The sequence below is a fragment of the Cygnus olor genome, chromosome 23, assembly GCF_009769625.2.
Source record: "Cygnus olor isolate bCygOlo1 chromosome 23, bCygOlo1.pri.v2, whole genome shotgun sequence".
NCBI lineage: Eukaryota > Metazoa > Chordata > Aves > Anseriformes > Anatidae > Cygnus > Cygnus olor.
Genome location: NC_049191.1, coordinates 3,627,090 through 3,640,847, shown reverse-complemented (window position 1 = coordinate 3,640,847; position 13,758 = coordinate 3,627,090). Strand labels below are relative to the sequence as shown.

At 39.8% G+C, this 13,758-nt stretch overlaps 1 long non-coding RNA gene across 1 annotated transcript in view; it reads left to right on the top strand.

The window, feature by feature from the left end:
- LOC121058774 overlaps window positions 1-8,982 on the top strand; it is a 64,914-nt gene extending 55,932 nt beyond the window's left edge. The window contains exon 4 of the long non-coding RNA XR_005814341.1: window positions 8,923-8,982. This is a non-coding gene — a long non-coding RNA (uncharacterized LOC121058774). The remainder of the gene's footprint in view (window positions 1-8,922) is intronic.
- Window positions 8,983-13,758: the final 4,776 nt, after the last annotated feature.

Here is a 13,758-nt window from a genome sequence, read left to right as displayed (position 1 = left end):
AACGGGCTGCTTTCTCACTGATCAGACCTGGAGAATGATCTAATACAACAAATAGACCGGATTCAAACAGTGATCGCGTTTTCATCTCTCTAATAGTCTTCTCTATCTGGCATGCTCACTTGGTTTAGCTAAAATACTAACCCTGTTCCGTTTCATTTGAGAAGCTGGCAGGGAGTTCATTGGTTATATTCTAAAGCAAAAAGGGAGAGTTAATAGTGATAATATGGGTCACCGTGTACGTGTGCTTGTAGTTGCTATGCTGGCATCTTGACCTGGCTTTGCCTTTTAGCTATAGTCCAGGTTTCTGTGTGTGCTCTGTCAGATCTAATAGTGCCTACAAGGGTAACTGAATGTATTATGCTACCCGTACCTCTGTTCTCGTTCCTACCTGTGGTGACCTCTCTATTCTTTAGGTCAGATGGCTGAATTCTGTAGTCTTTTATCCTTGTCTGTGGACTTCCAGATATTTGAAAGTTTCTGTACCTCTGCTGTCGAAAGCCAAAAAATACCTGTATTATTGTGGAAAGAACTGGAAAGTTCACTAACACCTGGGCCAGAGAGTGACCTAATGTAGAAGTTCTGATTTTGCTAATCAGGCTAGCCTGAAGGTGAGCCTATTCATCGATTTGTTACAGCAGTCTGGAAGATCTTGGCAGTAAGTAATTTGGGTCTTATGTAAATAAATGATATGTGATCAATACTTTCAGAAGATTGAAAGGAACTTTGTATGGCTGATGTCTTTTCTTTGGATCTCTGCCCTCAAATAAATGCCATGGAGGATAAGCTGTTGTAAAGTGTAGTACAAATTCACAACAGCTCTAAGCATCAGGCGCTCAGCTTTTGAGTGTCGAGTCTTAGAATGACTGAATTTGCTGTAATCTAACTGCAAAATGTAAATGTTGTTTCTTGCAAATAGTAAACATATTTGGGAGGGCTCAACTTTGAACAGTGGATGTTTGACAGTCTAGAGGGGCTGAGGCTAGGACTAAAAATTTGCAGAGACAGCAGGGCTTAGGGCTTGATAAAACTGCCTTTGTTTACATGCAACTGTGCTGTGCACAGTTCTTTCTGTTACTTACTACTTTCACACTATCAAGAGGGGAGATGTTCAGAATACACACATGCTTACAGGCTGGGGGATTTGTGCATGTCTGTCTGGTTTAAAGCTGCTTTTTGATTCAGTCTGACAAGGGGTCACGGAACAGCGATCATCTGAGGAAGTTGCCTCGTCCCTACAGTGCTGGAAGCAACAGGCTTGAGGTAGTTGAATGTTCTTAGGTGATGGAAACAGCATAATTGAATTCCTGTGTATATGGGGACAAGAAAGAGAATGTCCTAAGCACTGGAATCAAGAGGTTTGGGATCTTGTATTAGTGTTTATGTGAAACTTGCAGGGCATTTCCTTACAGAAGAAGAATTGGGTAGATGGCTTCTTAGTGCTCCTATATGCCTTGTTTTGGTAAGGAGTCAGAGGTGAGCAGTGTTAAGTCATCTCCTTTTGGCTTATTTCAGCCGAACAACGTGCAGCACAGAAGTTGTACTGGCCCTGGTTGGCTGATAAATGATGTCAGGGCATCAGCGCACATCCTGGTAAGCCTAAATATCTCATGTCAGCATTATGAGCATGGCTAGGGAACTTCTCAAGAGTTCATGTTTTGCTGAGAGCTCCCTGTGTGTGTGTTCTATGGAGTGTACTGTTTCCTTTCTATTACATTTTCCCCTTCTCTTTCAGTCTTCAGTGTTTTCTAATTATGGGACTTCCTGAGCCAGAAGTTCAGTTGTTCAACCTAAAAATCCTTGATGGGTTTTCTCTGCTGATAATTTGTCCCCTTCCGTTTTGGACCGGTAACGTCTTTTAACATACTTTGCAAAACCTGATACTGTTGAGAGGACAATGCTGAGAAATAGGCTTAGAAGATAAGCAGGTTTGTAAGTAAATAGTATTGAACACGTACATTGTAAAGAAGGTGCCTTTTTTTGAATTGTAGAAAGATCCATACCCACAAGTGGAGTAATGCACAATGCAGTCTGAATTAAGCTTGGGGCAAATGTCTGGCACTTCTGCAGTTCACGAGAGCACTTTGAAAATGAAGAATGTCAAGTGCTGAAAAATGCAAGGCAGGGGCTCTGTTAATGTCTTGGAGCATTATGAAAGAGTAACTAAACTAATTAGGCATTTGGAGGTTTTATCTACAATTATGTCACTGTTTGTCATTTCAATACAATCTGTTGAAGATTTCAGTGGAATATATTAATCAAATGTTAAGGTCTACATTTAAAACGTCACAAAGAAAACCTTTTTCTGTTGTAATACTGGAAGCGTTCTTTTACCAGCTTCAAGGTGGTAGAATGGTTACCCCGCCTGTCTTCTGCCATCGTCACCACCCTTTGTCATCTTCAAAGTCCATTGTTTCACAGTGTGCACATGCTTATATACCTGCATAATCTGACCCTCAAAAATTTACCTTCTGTTTGTTTTTGTGTGGCAGAGCCATCTTATCCAAAGGTGTATGGGATGTTTGGTGAGCTTCCTAAAGATCATGCATTTATATCTCCAGTTTGAAGTCTATGGTCAGAATCCCACTATACTGAACGCTGTATAAATAAGATTCTAAACCAAAATTAAGAAGTCAGTTCTAGTCTCAAACAGCTTTTACAATATTAAAGGGCTGTGATTGATAGCAGGTTTATAAAACAAACTGCTAGGGAAGCAGAGGGAGTGAATGGCACTGTGCTGCTTAAAAAGGATTGTTATGACTGTAAACATAGGAATACTTACTGAATGTCTCTTAATAAAGCAAGAGTTTAGCAGCAAGCAAATCATGTAGTTTTGAGCTTTAAGCGGGGTCACTTGGACTCTGACCATATCACCCTCGTTACCAAACTTTCCTTCCAGTTGGATGTTTTATGGCCACAGCTTTAATTTCTTCAGAAGTCCCTGGTTTTTGTTGGTACCCCTTCTAAGTATGAGGGGGTCAAACCCTCAGCCACTTGCACAGCTGTCAGTGTTCTGTTTGGTCTTTACCTGTTTGCTGCTTCTTTCTGACCTTGATTTGTATTCGGTTTGGAATTTCCACATTTATCTGCACTGTATTTACTGACCTTTTACCCTAGCTTTTTATGCTGTGAAGTATTATAAGCCATCTTGAAGTCCAAATACATTATGTCTGTTAGTCTTTTCCATCAGTTCTTATTGCGACTTTTTCGTAGAAGTTAATCAGATTTGTTCAGCATGACCTACTATCTCATGATTTCCCGTTGTACCTCTCCCTGTGCATGTGTCCCTTTATCATTTATGTCACTTATTTCCCTGTTGTAATGACCGCGTCCAACATACAAACCCAGTTTCCTTCAGCAGTAGTCATCTTTGCTTCCCTTCTGTTTTCTGTAGTGCTGCTAATGCTTTTTTCTCTGTTTCACTGATTTTTATATTCACCACTGCTCCATCTGTGTCCCATATTCCAGTCCAAGCCCAGCATAGATTAAGTGAATAGGACAAAAATTGGTCCTGAACATGTTGGTCACCCCTTTCTTTATAAAGGAAAGGAATTCAGTCTGCTTGTGGAACACGCATCTGATCTATCAAGATATTTAAAATGTCCTGGCAGTCAGTGGCCATACGGAAACCAAAATACTGCTAGTTAATCTAAACACAGGCAATTTCCTAAGAGCTTCTGAGGGTCTGTTTCTTCTGTGTTGGCACTGGGCCACAAATCAGTTCTTTAATCTGCCCGTTTGGAAGTTCTGTTCTTGCCACTGGACCATAGCTGTCGATGTTGAGATAAGCAGCACCACAGCACCTGCAGGCATGTTCCTTACAAAGCTGTCATCTGTTTTTGGAGTGCTTCATAAAGGCTGCTTTTCCCATGCCTCGTGATTCCATTTCAAGTGGTTTTCTGATTCTTCAGTTTGCCAAGCTGATGAAGTTGAAATACCGCTTCTTTCTTTTTCTTCATCCTTGCCTTTAATATTGGATGTGTCTATCAAACCAGATACTTTCACAATGAAGATTTCTTTTTTTCCATGACCAGAAAAATCATTTTCTTACTTTGAAGGAAATACCTTGCTAATGTGTGTCTGAGATGTATAGAAGTGTAGAAGGTGTATCTGTCATACCACAGGCCAAACTATATGTGCAGTGAAAGAGAGATGAAGTCATAAAAGTGTGTGTATAGATTTGTTGCTTTTGATCGATATGGGGAGAGTACAGCTGCCTAGCTGTGGTTGGCACCATATGAGGACATTTGCCTTTTATTGTCAGGATTTGATTTGGTATTTGGTTTGACAGGGAATGTCAGTAGGTACCATTTTTTGCAAAGATGGTTGGAATGTGAAGGTCCCCAGCACATGGTGCAGTCTACTCACATTGGCTTCCTTGCCCCAAAGAGAGCAAGCGGTGCAAATGGAGATCTGAAAAGTTACAGCCAGATGGAAAGCTTAGGGAACTGCAAGAGTGGAAAAGTCAGAGCAGAGAGGTTCAAAACTATTGAATCCAGTCTGTCTGTCTGTTCCCATGCTCTTGCTCTTCTGTGTCTGTTCAAGTCTTCTGTTGTTCCAGCTGTTAAACTCTTAGCCCCCTGACTACCTTTACATGGGTTTTCTTACACCAGGCAATACAGTACAGAGAGAATCACTTCGGGGTGTAGTCAGTGTATAAGGAATGAGTTTCTAGCGGTTCATTATTGGTTTGATCTTTTAGTAGTTAAATTGATATTAATCATACTGCTACTGCATAAACATTTTAAATAGAAGTTCGCATATATAAGCAGACAACGTTTTGTTAGGTTTGTTTGTCTAATTTCCTAAACAATTTTTGGTCTGAAGTTTAAAATTGGTTTATGTTACTTAACTGTCACAAGCAGGGTATCATTTGGAATTGTTTGGTCCCGGTTCATGCAAGGTGCTCATTTTATTGATATTCACCTGCTTACCTAAGTTTAATTGTTTGTATGATCATTAATTACCACTTAATTGCTAATATACTAATGGAACAGAAGCACAGCAATGAGTTGAACACAGCTCAAGCAAACTTGCTTTTCTTAATTAAAGCGAGTATTTATGATACTGCTTTTCCATTATCTGTCCTTGTGTTGTGATACATGAGTACTTAGGGAATATTTGGTTAAGTGTTAGGAATGACTGAACAGATTTGTTTTATTCTAGGAGTTCTTTTTATTCAGAAAAAAAAATAAAGCAATGGTGTAGGAAGCTTATTTGACTGCAGTCAGTATACACAAACACTGTCTGCTTAACTTATGCTTATGTAATTTTCTGAATACTCCTTTACTAGCAGACCATGAATAAGAAATTCAATGAATAAGAAATAAAATACTTCTGAGGGAAGTAGCTGTAATAGTGACCATTATAAAGGAGTCTTCATCATTTCTTCCATTACCTGCACCAGTGTTTGCTAGTCAAAATAAGAGAGAATTGAAAAGTTACTATTTTTGGCTACTGAGTGCTAAATGTAGATGTGACTTGACAGCAATTGCCTGTTCCTTTCTACCATCAATTCTGATGCTCTGTTGCTCATTTATAAAGGTTTGGTTTGTAAGAAGATGCATTTAGCAGAAAATTATTCATCTTCTCTTACAGCTTGTTTGCAATATATTTGTCAACAATTGCTGTTGAGTGGATGGGGTACAGAGAGATGAGAAATCTGGAGTACTTCCCTCTCCGAGGCATTGGCTGGTCATTGAAAAAATTCTACAGAAGGTACAGAAAGCAATCCATGGTAACCTAGAATATTTAGAATGGGTAAATGAGAGCTGCTCCCATGAAACTCATCTGGGAAGTCTGTAGAAGCCAGAGCAGACTGTGGACAAGTTGCTCCGAGTCTGAAGCCCCTCTGAAAAAAAAAAAAAAAAGGGGGGGGGGGAGGTCATCATTCATTTAAACTCTTAGATGGTGGTTGTGCAAAGTGAGTGATGCAAACTGAGGAAGAGCTGCTAACACTGGATAAGAGCAACAAGGGAGTGCCTTTGAGAAAACAATGTTGTGACTTTTCCTCTGCTTACTGCTGGACAGAGTGGCCTTTGCCTAATTGTTATGTAAAGGTCAAGTAGAAAGTAGTGATGTAGTAAGATCCCAGTATGAAGACTTCAGTTTCAGTTATGAATCAAATGAAAATCAGAGACTATTTCCTCAGTCAGAACATTTGGCACAAGTCTTATGTCTGTAGCAGTGTCGTCCCTTCCAGTCGAGAGCAATGTGCCTTTGGGGAATGGCAAATAAATGAGCGTTAGAAATCATGTTGCCTTACCTGGGCAATGGTAACATCTTGCTGGAAATGTCTAATTGGTAAGATTTAGCCCAGTCTCCTAGATAATGAATGCCATTTGCTCTGGGTTGTTGGTAGACCACTGGAAACCGAAAGCAAATAATGAGACTTCAAGTTGTCTTTTGAGTATTTCTAATTTTGGTCTACTTCATTTTCATTTAGCTCTATTTTAAACATTTTCTAGCAAGGTTTTTGCATGTTGGTTGTACGGTCTCATGGATGTTTTTTTCACGCTTTACATGTCAAACTAGTAAGATGCTATTGTAGCTTTCCAGTTGATCTGATTTAGAATACAGTTTTCCTCCTAAAATGCCCCCAGAGGAGAGAGATAGTTGGACAATTCTATTCAGAAGAATTCAATTTATGTTTTCCAACTATAAGATAATTTAAAAATAAAGCAAACACTAAAAATAAATTGACTGATCAGTAAAGTGTGCTAATATCTGCATGTCCTTTTTTTCTCCCCTTGCCAAGCTATTTTATTAGAGAGGAAGCCTTTAAAAGTGTAAAAATGACTCCCTTAATAGTTCTGTACCAACAGCTACTAGGAGAGCAGAAACAAATGATGGAAATATTTAAAGCACCGAGTCTGGAGCACGCACTAGTGAATCCTGTATGTTGAAACAGTTCAGACTTGTAAGGCAGCAGAAGAAAATACAGACTGTAGATCAAGTTACAAATTTAGAAGGATTTAATTTTGAGTTGTTTTTTGTTTGTTATCCTCTCAATATAGGACAAGCAGCGCTACAAGAAAAGCAATTGAAGTTGACAGATCAGAGGAGGTGATGGGAAAATGGTTTAGAGGAGGTTCCTTTGGCCACAGATTCTATAGGAATATGTGCAGAACTGGGGAGTTAACTGCAAAAGATTTTTGCCTCAAAAACATGTCTAATTTCATTTTTAAAAACCCTTCCATTGGAGGTGAACTGTCTTGTATCTGTGTATTATTTAACCCCAGGAGGGTTTCATAATGGACATCAAAATAGATGAGTTGTGACAGACACTTCCTGAAGTCTGCAGTAGCGGTTCGCACTCAGGATGCAGTGACCATCACCACTGCAGAGCTTCCTGTATTTCTTCTCAGGTGTCTGGTTAGGGTACATTTGGTGTCAGTGCTAAGACTGGATCATTATGCAAACCTCTTTCACATTAAGGAAAAAAAAATGAAAAAAACCTCTCATTTAACCTTATCTATTTAAATGTAGACTGCTTCACAGTAGACATAATTGAAATGCTTGACACTGGAACACTAATTATTAAAAATTGTACGCCAGAATTCACTGGACTCTTTTTGGTTGTCGTGAGTATATGTTGTATCTGCTTCGTTGTCATCTTCACGTTGATCTTAGGTCAGATCAACTATTCAAGTTGTGGTCATTTCAAGACTTCTTTCCAATGCTCTGTCTGTGCTTGTTTCTTTTCTTCAGATACCTATGATGTTTCTCATTAGCTTTTCATGAACGTTACGTGCGTGCTGATACTCTCTGGTATAGGACTTGTCATATGGGCTGCTCCTTTTTCATTGCATCTTACTAAAAATGTTGAATTTCTTGCCGTAATTTTACAAAATTCTGAACTCTGGCTTTTAGACCAACTAGTAGGAAGGGGTATTTTTTTTTCCTTTTTGCAGTTTTTAACTTCCTTTCTTAATCGTCCTTCAGTGGTTAGTACAAGAAGCAATTTAACTTTGTTTTTTTCCACAGAGTTGTTATTTCTGTTTCCAAGGGATCTCAGCGCCCTGTTCATAAGGTGATTAATGAACAACTTGACAATTTCTTTACAATTCTGGACGTGTCTTTGGGTTGCTGTAGTGTCCTGGTATTATTTAAGATCTTGTTCTTTTAAAACTGCTGTCAGGTGCCCGTTTGTTTTATTATTCCAGATGCTGTATACAAATCGCCGTGACATTCCTGTGCCAAGATCGGTGTTCCATTGCAATTACAAATGACGAAGTTGCTGCGCTCTTTTTCTGTGGTTGTTAAAATAACTGTTGTTTTTAATGTAATATCGAGTCATCTTTCAACTTAAACCTGTATTAGAAACCATTTCAGGTGAGGGTGGTGCTTTTGTAGGATGTTAAAGATGGTCAGTCTTCATCATTTTGTTGAAGTTCTTTCTCCTCTAATAGGTAATGGCACATATCTGGCAATGGTGGTGGTGGTTTCTCCTTTACTCCCTGTATGTTTTTTCCACCTGATTTTCAGCTTTCCCATTTTCTCCCAACCTTTCAGTGCCAACTTGCAGTCTTTCGAGTATCAGGTGTTTTTGGAGAAGTTGGTGGATTCTATAGGTGAGAAAGACAATGCAATTTGTATTTAAATGCTGAGGGACAAAATGTTTTGCTGACACGGACTATGGATAAAAAAAAAAATCTGAAGACATCACATGCTATATCTGCTGTGTTTCAATAGGCTTTTAAGGTTAGCTTTCTCAGGTCCTGAGTTACCAGTGGCTACCCAGACTGTTAATAATTGGTACTTGAACTGCACAGCAATTGGTGGGAAGTTAATCGTTTTATACTTGTCTTCTGGAATTGAAGAAAACCTCATATGTAAGTCTGGAATTAGCCTATCAAAGAGGGTTTCAGTTCCGCAGCTGGCACCTTCCAGATCGCTGACAACTTTTTTTCCCCCCTCTTGCAGAGCTAACGCAGTATTAGTTTCATGTGATGGGGCCCATTTAATATGCAGTGGAGAAACAGAACTACAAAGAATATAAGATAAGGTGGGAATGTTGAATATTCATTTTTCATGGTTGGAGGGTATTTTTCCTGTGATTCAGTTATTCAAATTAGCTTTGAATTGTAACTCCTATTTAAACAACAAAGACTTAAAGGAACATAACAAATTGTACCAGGTCTGTGAACTTTCCACAGGAAAAGCAATCTTTTAAGCCTCTGTGAGAACTAGTATTTAGCAAAGGTTCTTAAGAGCATTTATTTACTGATTTTTTTTTTAATTGATTCCTAGTAGACAAAGGTATACTGTGAAGTTGTTTTTTTTTTTAATTATACATGGTGAAAGTTTGATTAAAGTAAAGTAACCAGCTTCACTGTTTTTAGAGAACCAGCTAGTAACTTAGTATTTCTTCTCTCCTGGTTTTAGAATGAATGGAGTTTGTGCCATGCACTGAGATTGCTCACCATGCCTGGCTTCCTGCAGCGCTCCCTAGGTGAATGTTTTAGGATGGCCCTTTGAGGACCAGTCTTGTTTTCTCCTTGCACCTTTCTGGCCACTTGTTTTTCTGCTACTCTCTTCTGGAATTTTTTGTTGTCTTATGCTTTAATGTCCCCTTTGGTCTCCCTTTTCTTGGTCTTGTCATTGCAGCTGTGTCAGTGTTTCCCTCTGTGTAGGTATAAACCCGGTTATTCTTTTTGTGAGGATGTTCATAAACATAAGCTGCTTCTCATCTTGTCTACTGTGGGTAACTCAACATCCAGGCATACAGACACCTGTGGACATAGAAACAAAAATGTTGATGCTTTTGTTTGTCATAGCTCCTCAATGTATTTAAATTCTGAAATGATGCACTTTGGTGCATCTTTACTTTATATTTTTATTTGGATTAAAATCCAGCTTCCTCACCGTTCCAGTTATGTGCTTAAATATTTTCAGCCCCAAGCTGTGGTTTTTCTGGTGCTTTCCGTAGTTTGCCACCTGTAGAGAGACACCTGTTACAGTGAGAAGTCCCCGTGCTTAATTTCCACTTTCCAGATTATCTGTCCTCCCCTAGATTATTTCTGAGATGGACTGTACTGCCTGACATGAGTGATACTATTCAACTGTAAGGAAAACTAGCCACAAGAATCTTCAAGCCCTTGGAGGTACGTTTCCAAGGTTATTTTAACATCTAGTTGAGTATTCTTGCTACTTCTTGTACAAATAGGACTAAAAAAAATTGAGACACAGTATTTGCTAAAATATTGGCCCTGAAATCAAACTATGTTTGGTTTTAAAATGTTTCTAGAGGACATTCTGAATTTATTTTCAACAAATATGTTTTCATTTTTGTTGTGTGGTAACATTAGTAACACTAGTGACCCAGAACTGGTGAATTCTGTATGTGGCTGATGATAAAAGTTCAATTTGTTCCACTTTTGACTCAATCCCCTTTTAATGAAATGAGAAAATTTCTGAAAATTATTGTAAATTAACAATTGTAAATGAATAATTTTAAAGTAATAAATGCATGGGATAGCTCCTTGTGCATTTGGTAACCAAGGGCTTGCTGTCTTGAATGGAAAGGGTTTTTCATGACTGTTTTCACGTCCGTATATGATTTTCCTTCATAGATTACTTGCTGTCTGCTCAGTTTCCAGTGAGCAGTATGCTGTGACAGAACCCTTTTCTCCGGTTCAGCATGAGATTGATTACCCTGTGTGTTCCAGGGACTGCTCGTGTCTCCAGGCATAAATTCTGCCCTGCATTTTCTCATGCTGCTGCTTTTGGCACTGTGGTGCAGCAGTAAGTAATAGCATGGGGCAGGGCTCGGCATGTCATGCATGCAGCCGTATGTCACAACAAATGGCTTTACAAAAGCCACTGATACGATCCACAAGGCAGAATTTTTGCTCTGTGAAATCTTCCTGGGAAGGAAATCTGGCCATCATGTCTGAGCTGAAATGCAAAACATAAGGCTACCAGTTGCTGTCATATCTCCTATGAAGTCAGTGGAAAATACAGTAAAGCTTCTTTCTCTCTTTAATAATTTAATAACTTTTTGTGTTCCACTGTTGTTATTTACATTAATGCAGTAGTAAGAAAATAAGATACTATGATTTGGGGGAAAAATAGATGGAAAAGCTTTAAAAATGTTATCATTGGGTTTGCAAAAGCTTACATGAGAGTTGCTTTATATATGCTTTGGCATATATCTGGCTTTGTTATCTAGGACTCATTAGTATGTCCTTGTCCCTGAATCAGGCTCCAGATTTGATTCAAATGTAAAGCAGCATATGCTTCCCCAGAAAGCAAGAGCAGTGCAGAGAACTTGGTGCAATCACGTGGAAAATAATTACAGTTCCAGGACTTGGGGATCTTGATCGTTTTTGGCTTTTCTATTGAAGAATTGTAGTTTGGAGGGCAGTCCAGTACCGTTCTGGTGTTAGGTGCACATCCTTGCGCCCTGATTTTAGATGTCTTCCTTAATTCTGGCCTGGAAAGAGTGGTTCTGCTGAAAGGTAGTAAATGTTGAAATGCCCAACGCTCTTAATACGTGTTTTTAACCTGTTTTGCCACCAGGCTGATGGCTTTACAGCTTCCTTCCATTGAAAGAGTGCCTGCCTTTTTTGCTGTTCCTTAGCAGAGGTTTGCAGCGATTAAACAAGAAAGTCTGGGAACTGTGATCTGTGCTCACTGCCTGTGCTTTCGTTGTAATGTGCTTAGAGCTAGGAGGTGAGTCAGGAAGGGCAGGGGCGAGATACAAGGTGTACTGTTGACAGGGAACTGAACTGGGACACAAGGCCACTCCATATTCCATGGCTGCTGTACCACCGGAATGGAGCTAAGAAGTTCCTGGCTTCCACAAGTCTGCTAGGTGCTAAATCCATCACCAGTTGAAACAGTTAAAAGATTGGAGGCTGGTATAAAGGACCATATAAAAGAGCTGAGGAGAAGACATAGAAGACATTTGTCCTTACAGAAGGAGAGCTAGGGTAGAAAATTCAAGAATTCTGGATTACCCTTAGAGTTTCAAGCTAGACTGTGGTAGAGGAAACAGATGAATGATTGTCTTGTATGTTCCAGGGCCTTCATGCTGAAGTAGTCCTGCCTCTTTCTTAAGTGCCCCTCAATTTTGCATCCAAAGAAAAAGGAGAGAGGGAATCTCAGCATAGCATGTTGGGACTGAAGCAAGCAGGTAATTCAGCATTCTTTCTCAGCAAAAGAAAAAGGCATCTGTTCAAATCGAACCTAGTTCCACCCCAACAACTGCCTTAAGTCATGCTCGGTGCTTAGTGGCTGTCATTTGTTTGAGTCATGACAAACTAGCTGTCAGCTCCTTGTTGCACTGCAACCGAGACCAATTTTTTTTTCTCTTATTTTCTTGGCTGCCAGTGTCACGAGGGTGTGTGGGTGTTGAGAAAGCTCTAAATTCAAACAGGAATGTGCGTCGATGTGAAGGTTTAGGGATGGATATGAAGGTAGGTGATACGGGCGCACAAGACAGCCTTCAGCAGAGCTACTGACCAAGCATCTGATTTTTCCACATAAACAGGGACGTGCCAGTAGCTGCCATCTAGCAGAGTTACTCCCTCTGTATCAAGGAACGGGGTATGTATTGCAGGCTAATGAACAGTGTTAAGTTTAGCAGTTTCCTTATAAATGAAAGCTTGGGAGACTTGGGTGTAAAGTTTAAAGCAAAAGCACCATAGTAAGGGTGTCCGAAAGGAGCAAAGGAACACAAGTGCAAAGGTAAATCACTTCCTTACAAAGTTCTTAGGCTTGTTACCAACAGTGGATTTTTTGCATCTAATGTTTGGACGTTTTTTGGGCCTCGTTTTTTGCTGTTTGACAGTGTAGTGGGAAGTAGGGAATGTGCTTCCTCTGTTGGCCTGGATGGTAACAGACTAGCAATTGCTAAGTACTGTGAACTTGTTAATTGCTACCCTGGATGAGGCTAAAGAAATGTTTAATGTTAGATAATTGGATCTGCCTGAACACATAGATTTTCCTTGCGGTGCTCACAACAACACCCTTGAAAATATATTTGTGTTTGGCTATCGCTGTGCATTAGGGGGGAGAACAGACACATTTTCAGCTCCATTTGTTGTAACTGCACAGTGATTTCATGGCCATCATACAAGCTAAGCTGGTGCCGTTTGGTTTTGTTCACTGAGTAGTGACAGGACTGCAGCTGCTCATTTTTCAGTGTAACACTTTCGTGGCTGGTAGGAGGGAAGTCATTGTATTACCTGATGTAAAGTCCAAATATCTTCTTGTCCACTAGAACGTTACCTTTTCAAGTGGTGTGCATGGTAGCGTGAATTTTGAGTGCAAAAGTTAAATTAAATGAGAGTTCTAAGGTTCGTGGTAAGAGTCAGTCACTTTAAACTGAAGAAGACAGGAGTGAGGCAGGACACAGGAAGCCCTCTGGTGTGGGAACTGCCTTCAGGGTGAGGTTGTTCATAATTCTTGGTGAAGTAGAGGGGCTTCATATGAAGCACTGTTTTCTCCTCTTCCTTTGTCCCCCTTGTTTTGTTAAGAGTGTAGAAAAGAGCTGATGAACTGAGCAACAAGCTCAGATGTGCCTGGGAAACCAAATGGCTTTCACCATTTTCTAGAACACCTGAAGTGCGTCTGTCAGTGGCGGACAAAGAACAGAGTTGCGTTAAGGAGAGGAGACTGAAAATAACACAAGCCTCCCTCTCACGTACTGCTGGTCACAGAGACTAGCAGATCAGGTGGTAGTCTGGTCCAGCATACGATACAGGACAGACCTCTGATTTTTTTACTGACCTGCTTTCAAGTTCGTAATATTTA